This window comes from Lepus europaeus, chromosome 20 (assembly GCF_033115175.1).
Source record: "Lepus europaeus isolate LE1 chromosome 20, mLepTim1.pri, whole genome shotgun sequence".
NCBI lineage: Eukaryota > Metazoa > Chordata > Mammalia > Lagomorpha > Leporidae > Lepus > Lepus europaeus.
In genome coordinates this window covers 39969358-39977011 of record NC_084846.1, presented here as the reverse complement: position 1 = coordinate 39977011, position 7654 = coordinate 39969358, and the positions used below count along the sequence as shown (strand labels likewise).

General features: G+C 40.8%; 1 pseudogene; it reads right to left on the bottom strand.

Annotated features, from left to right (window-relative positions):
* Window positions 1-4907: 4907 nt before the first annotated feature.
* Window positions 4908-5806, bottom strand: LOC133749391 (probable G-protein coupled receptor 141; annotated as a pseudogene).
* Between the last annotated feature and the right edge of the window lie 1848 nt (window positions 5807-7654).

Sequence of the window (7654 nt, the reverse complement as noted above, 5' to 3'; positions counted from 1 at the left end):
ACAATCCTATCCAAAGTCAAGAAGCATCTGTGTATTTAGATTTACTGATCAGTATGTGCTGATATCTGCAAACCAACAGCTAATGGGATTGAAAGAGAACACCTGATGTGTAAGTCGCCTAGACTGGGTCAAGGGAGAGCAAAGGACTCCTCAGAGACATGCCCCCTGAGCATTTTCCCCAAGGGAGTGCTGCCCGTTAAGTCAGTGCTCACTTACAGCTCGGCAGTCATTGCCAGCTGAGGTCAATGATGGTTCTGGGATGCACAGACCAGCAGAAAGCATGAACAGTGGGGAATAATTGGGACTGTCCAGGCTAATACATCCCAGAGACATTACAGAGCGTTCTGTTACATGCTTGTCTGTCACCTGTCCTCCTCTTCACAGTATTTGAAACAAAAATAGCAAAATTCATAATACTCCACATATTGAGTTCTTGTTCCATGCTGGGGAACTGTTATTGGACCCTTCTATAGCCCCATGTAATTTTCATATAAACTCTCTGAAGCAAGCTATATTCTCACTGTACACAGAGGGAAATTGAGTGTCAGAGAGATTCTAAGGCTAGCCTCCTGTAACGATAGTGCCCTGATGCCCATCTCCAGCTGGTCTCTGGATGATCTGTCCTGTCCAATATGTTGACCATTAGATATTTGAAGACCTTGCTATGAGTAAGAATGTAAAATATCTCTCCCAAATATTTGATGTTGATTATCTCTTTAAATGATAATATTTTAGATAATGTCCTAAAAAATTGCCTTTAGCTCTTTTTAAATTTAAAATGGCAGCTAAAATCTTATAAATTATATATGTGACAATTATCTACAGCTGCATACCAAGTTACCCCAGAATCCAGTAGCTTAAAACAGACATTTTATTATATCTCACAATTTTTTGAATCACGAATTCAGTAGGATTGAGCCGGTATTTCTTTCTGCAATGCACTGTGTGAACTGAGAGCACTCGATGGTACTCACATGGCAGCTGGGCTGGGCAAGAGGTCCCAAGACAGCCTCGCTCCCACACAGGTGCCTTAGGTGGGAGACTGGACTTCTCTGGCATCTTCTCTTCCTTCTCTCCGTGCAGTGTCAGACATCTCTAGCTGTTCTCTCCAGTAGGAAGTCTTTGCATGACAGTTGAGGTTACAACAGCTATTGTGCCAAGTGGCAGGAAGTGGAGATTGCCAGTTTCTTAAGTCAATACCTGGAAATTGGCTCAGTGCCACTTCCCCTGTGTTCTATTGGTTGGAGCATTCAGAAATCCCACCCACAGTGAATGAAAGGAGATGGAGAATCTCCCTGTCTTTGGGAGCACTGTCAAAAATGTGTGTCCATTATCATCACTCTATCAACACAGTAATCCAGCACAGTGATTCTCAGACTTCAGCTCGCATCAGTCACCTGAAGGGCTGGCCAAGCCACATGACATGGGGTCCCACACTTGGAATTTCTGAGTCAGTGGATCCTGACTAAGTCACAAGAGCATGCATTTCTGATAAGGTCTGGGGAGATGCTGCTGCTGATTCAGGGACCATACTGGAAGACGTGACGGACTGGGCTTCAAAATGACTAACAATGGATGACTCCTACTGACTTCCGCCTTCCCTTCCCCTGCAATATTTACCCTAAATCACCCCCAATATACCTTAATGTATTTATTAAATATTCATACTTCTATTTTAGGGGGACAGAAGTAAAACTTGTAATACAATACCAGACACAGTTCTTAGTGACTCAGACAAGAGGCAAAGATCTGTTCATTATTGTCAGCAACTGGACCAGGCAGAGACTAACAAGTGAGTTGTGAATGTCAGAGACAAGTACCTTATGTGGCTGCATCATACAGGTGTAAATAATTTACGGACCATATACGTTATTTATTGCTGCATGACATTATCCCAAAATGCAGTGGCTTAAAACAACAAGCATTTATTATCTCATAGTTCCAAGGCAGGAACCTATAAGCAACTTAGCTGAGTGGTTTCAGTTCAGGGTCTGTCATGAGGCAATAGTCTGTATGCCAGCTGGGGCTGTCTGCAAGGCCCAAGTGGAACAGGATCCACCCCTGAGCTCACATGGATCTGATAGGTCTCAGAAGATCCACTTCTAATCTTGTAGAGTTCAGTTATGAGTAATTAATTCAAACCGTAAGTTAGTTTAGATTAAACACATTTGAAGACTTAATAGTGTGTAGTATGTTAAGATTAAGTGATATGAAATATGGGGCAACATAATACATCTTGGTCTTATGAGCTTTCAAGGTCTGTCACGAGAACTGCTGTTCCACCATGACAGGTTTTATTTTAAGCCAGAAAAGACAGGCCTAAGGGTAGGGGAGTGAAACTATTCCTGGAATTTAGAGTCTTCCGCCATCTTGTATGACGCCTAGCCCCTAAGTTGCTCAAATGCACCAATAAAATGCATAAATCCAGGTAATTGCCATATAAGGAATAAGGAACTCACCTACGTGTGTAGTGACGTAGGTACTTGTTTACTTGAGTGCATAAAAATGCTGGGAGCAGGAGGGGCGGGGCTTCTTGCCTCAGCACTTCGCTACATCGTAGGTGCCAGGAAGAGCCCCAGCTGGCTGGTAATAAAATCCTCTTGCTTGCTGTTGCATCCAGCCTGCCTTTTGTGAGTTGTTTTGGGGAGGGTCTCAAACAGACACAACAATCTCACTTACGTGGCTGTTAGAAGACTTCGATTCTTTGCTACATGAGCTACATGGGCTGCTTTATTATATGAAACCTCCTTCAGAATGAAGCAATTGAAGTGAGAAAAAGAGTGGCCAAGATGGAAGCCACAGGGGCCAGCATTGTGGTGAAGTAGGCTAAGCTTCTGCCTGCAGCACCGGCACCCTATATGAGCACCGCTTATTGTCCCGGCTGCTCCTCTTCCCATCCAGCTCTCTGCTATGGCCTGGGAAAGCAGTGGAGGATGGCCCAGGCGCTTGGGCCCCTGCATCCACATGGGAGACTCAGAAGAAGCTCCTGGCTTGTGGATCGGTGCAGCTCTGGCTGTTGCGGCCATCTGGGGAGTGGACCAATGGGGGGACCTCTCTCTCTCTCTCTCTGTAACTCTACCTCTCAGATAAATAAATAAAGTCTTTAAAAAAAAAAAAAAAGGAAGCCTCAGCCTTTTTGTAACCTAACTTTGGAAAGAACATTCTATTTCTCAGCCCTATTTTAATCACAAGAAACCAGTGAAGAGGGAAGAGATTACACAGGAGTGTGAATACTGGGAGGCAGGGATCATTGGAGGCCCTTTTGGGGGCTGCCTGCCCTATTAGAAAACAAAAGTCATTGAATCCAATGCATGAGTAAGTGAGTGCTGACTAAATCCTGACTATAATTAATTATAATCTTACTGTGATTCTTACTTAAGAATGTCATATCCCCTCCAAAATTGATTACATGTATTTTAAGTACACTGTTATTCATCTTGTTTTGAGACAACAGGGTTATAAAATACTTCTACTTCAGTGTTTTGAAGGTTAAACAATAATGGTAATACTAACAAAAACACTTTATAAGCAAAGATAGCAGTGAAAAATCCATTTAATTATTGATTGAACAATAGATTAAATAAAGACATACAGCATACATCAACACTGATGTCATATTTGTTTATGGATCAACATTTTGTTGGATTTTGGAACTGCATTAAAAATTTCTAGCAAAAACATGTCACTGAATTGGAAAACTGAAATAATATAATTCTGAGTCCCACATACCAGGCCCTCTGTCAGTATTTAACATACAATGTTGCCATAGTTCAGCCTCACCAAAGCCCATGAAACAGGAAACTGGGGCTCAGAGATTGTAAATATCTCACCTGAATTCTGTACACACTAAACACAGTTTGAACCCCTATTTCCAGATCACTCCAAAACTCCTTGGCATAAACTCTGCTCTTTTGCTAACTCCTATGGTTCAACAAATAGCAGTCTCATAGGTAGCAGCATTATAAGCAAAGTATCAGTGCACCTCAATTTCTGTATCATGTAAGTAGCATTAAAGTTGGTTGTCTTGATTGTTTTAACAAATTTAGCTGAAACCAGTGTTAATTTTAATTATGTATTCTACCTGACTTGACATATCATGCAGACTCCTACAGTCCCAAAGTTTGGTCTCTTATAAGATCTGTTGATGTGGTTAGACTAAGTCTAACTGCTTTATACATTTTCTAATTGCTTTTCCTGCTCAATAATCAATGTTTGGGAAGGGGAATCTGAGCAGTGATCTCAGCTCCCTGGGTACCTATTGTTTTTATCAGAATCAAAACACATCAATGACCAATCACTCCGGAGTTTCCTCTAACACTCTGGACTTCCCTACCTGAGCTAATGCTTTCCTCCAGATACTGAGACCAAAAGTTGTATCTTTACTGGAAATCCATAATTTTTCAAGAGACAGCTATCTCAGGTTGATCCTAAGTTAAACAAATGACGGCTTTTCTAGATGTCAGTTTATCTACAGAATCCCTTCCTTTGGGGTTCTCTGGATTTTGAACAATAATTTGGAGATAGAGAGAAAGAACCTTCTAGGATCAAAGCTCGGTAAAAACCAATGTCTAGAGCGTATAGGGAAACCAGCACTGACTTGGACTTAGCTGGAGTAAGTTACTGAACGGAAGCAAAAGTAGTTGCTGAGTCTGGAAAGCATGATGTAGTCAGCTTGTATAAGGCTGAGAGACTGAACGTGTGGAATACTAAAGACAGAACAGGCGATGGCTCTCTACGCAGAGGGGGATAATCAATCATCACTACCTTTGTGTGGAAAAACTATTTTGAGGACAATGATGAGAAGAGTATTTGAAAAAAAAATTTGAAATCATGGCAACATTCATTCCTATTATTTTTTTTTAATAATAGTGCAGAAACTGACTACAAAGTAAGCATCATGGGAAGGCTTAGTGGATAACTCCACCTATGAAACATAGCATATCCAGGCAACAGACAGTGGTCAAGGCAACACAAATTTCATTATAAAGAACTAACTCAGAACTTTCTCTCTCTGAATAACTTTGAATAAAATGCACGTGGAATGCATGGTGGGGTATGAAGCAGACAACAATAACTAGGAGGAAGAAGAAACTCTTAATTTGAGCTCTATACTCTTGATGGGTCCACATGTCAGGACAAAGAGCCTTTATCATCTGAATGAGAACAGCCATTTGTATCAGAAAGAGGGCCACAACTGTCGTTATCATGATGACAATCATAGAGTAATTCATGATAATGAATTCCCTGCGATTGAGGTCTTTGTAGAATTCAAAGCATCATTGCTCTGAGTAACTTGGATCTGTGCCATATTGTAAAAAAAAAAAAAAAAAAAAAAAATTGGTAAAAAAATGAGAGTACCCATCACCCAGATGATTGTGCTTAAGACTATGGCATGATACTTTTGTAACTGCTGCATTTGGAGTTTTTTAAAATAAATGAGCAATCGGAGTATGACAATAGTTACATAAAAAACAAAGGTTAAGTACATGTGGCCATATATGATGCTGCTAACCACTCTGCAGGTAAAAGATCCAAGCTCCCAGATGACTAAGACATAATATCTGAGGTGAAATGGAAGGCTGACCAGGAGGATGGAGTGCAGCACCATGATGTTGAAGACAATTGTGGCAATCATTGATTGGCTTTTCCTTTTTAGCATCGTGGATGACATCATAACAGTTCCAGTAGTACCTCCCAGCAAAATCACCCTGTAGAGTGTTATCAGAATGGTCCTACAATGTGTGTTGCAAGGGCCCATGAAAGGGTTCGAGGTGTTTGTGAGGTTAGTTGTATTAATCATCTCCATGTTTTGTCACGAAGAGGTTAGAAGAACACATAGCCCTAAATAAAAAGGTTTCATAAGATTATCATGGATATATTGAAGCTATATAGCAGCTGTGATTCATAGTATATGTATATATATATATATGAATTTTTCAATCTCAATTATTTACAAACTTTAAATAATATACCAAAAAAAATTCTAGAGATTCTACCCACTTACCCAAATCTGCTGAAGAGACAGAGAGAATGCAATAATACAATAGGGGCCAGCGCTGTGGCGTAGTGGGTAAAGCTGTGCCTGCAGTGCCAGCATCCCATATGGGCGCCAGTTCAAGTCCCGGCTGCTCCACTTCTGATCCAGCTCTCTGCTGTGGCCTGGGAAAGCAGTGGAGGATGGCTCAAGTGCTCAGGCCCCTGCACCCATGTAGAAAGACCCAGAGGAAGCTCCTGGCTCCTGGCTTTGGAATTGGCTCAGCTCCGGCTGTTGCAGTCATTTGAAGAGTGAACCAGCGGATACAAGACCCACACCCCCTGCCCTTGTTTATTCCCCAAATGCCCACCACAGCCCAGGCTGCGACAGGTTCTAGTCAGGAGCCCAGAATTCATTCAGTGTCTCACACGTGGGTGGCAGGATCCGACATACTTGTGCCATAAAATGCTGACTCCCATAGAGCTGGAATCATTGGCAGGGAGCTGGAATCAGGAATGGAGCTAGAACTCGAACTCAGGTACCCGGACATGGGACACACATATCCCAAGTAGCATCTTAAGCACTGCCCAAATGCCTGCCCTGGTGTAAAACTTTCAGGGACAGTTATTCTGAAGCAGAAAAGCAGCAGGGACAACCTGCCATCTTGAAAATGAGTGCCAGCTCTGTCATTTCACTGCTCAATGACCCAACTTGAGTCACTTGGGCTTCATGGATCTCTAGCTACGAGATGCAAACAATTGTACCGGCAGCAGTACAGTGTTATAGAAAAATTGGAGTTGGAATGTTAGAAACAGCTTTATAACAAATGCCACTTAAATGTGATTCTTAAGGTAAAAAAGAATATGACAGCATTTACCTCTTTCTTCTTACGCGAAGTAGGGGAAGGTATTTAGTTATATTACATAAAATTGTTTTGCTGATGTATCATTAGGTATTTGATAAATCTCTCACTATTTGAAAGCACAAAAACTTTTCCCTCCTTTGTTCTGATGGCACAAGACCAAGGCATTAGCAGCTCAAGCTTCTATATCTATCTGGGAGGATCTCGGTTGTGTTCCTGCCCACTCGGCTGGGTACAGAGCTGGATCTCTTGTATCTGAGAAAGAATTTATTCCATAGTGAAAGAATAAATATCTTACTTTTCTTCTGATACTGTGGAATCTTTTTGGAGAAAATAACTAAATATTTTGCTAGTGGAAAATTATCTTGGACCTTGCATATTTACTCCTGTCAGTAAGGTTTTACTGTAACCTAATCACATAATCACAATTTGCATAACAATGTAAATTATGTGTGTTAAATTATGTATTTTAATAAAGTGAATGCCTACAAAAATAACACAGTTAACTTTTTGAGTGGAGCTGAACAGCTTAGTATGACTTTATGAACAGCAATATGCTATTGATTTTCTTTAAAATTCTGGCCATCCTCAAATTCACACAGGTAAGATTTGAGTCTGAAATTATTCTGAAGCAATGAAAACCTAAGTTATTTATCAGTTCCACAGATTAAGTACATGCATTTTATAAGGCAACTCGATATTTGGAAACAGAGAGGAAGAAAGTCACTCACTAGCTGGTTAATCATGGGACAGACATCTAAGTCTAAGATGGTCTCTTCAACTGCAGAAATGTAAATAATAATATTATCTACTTTAAA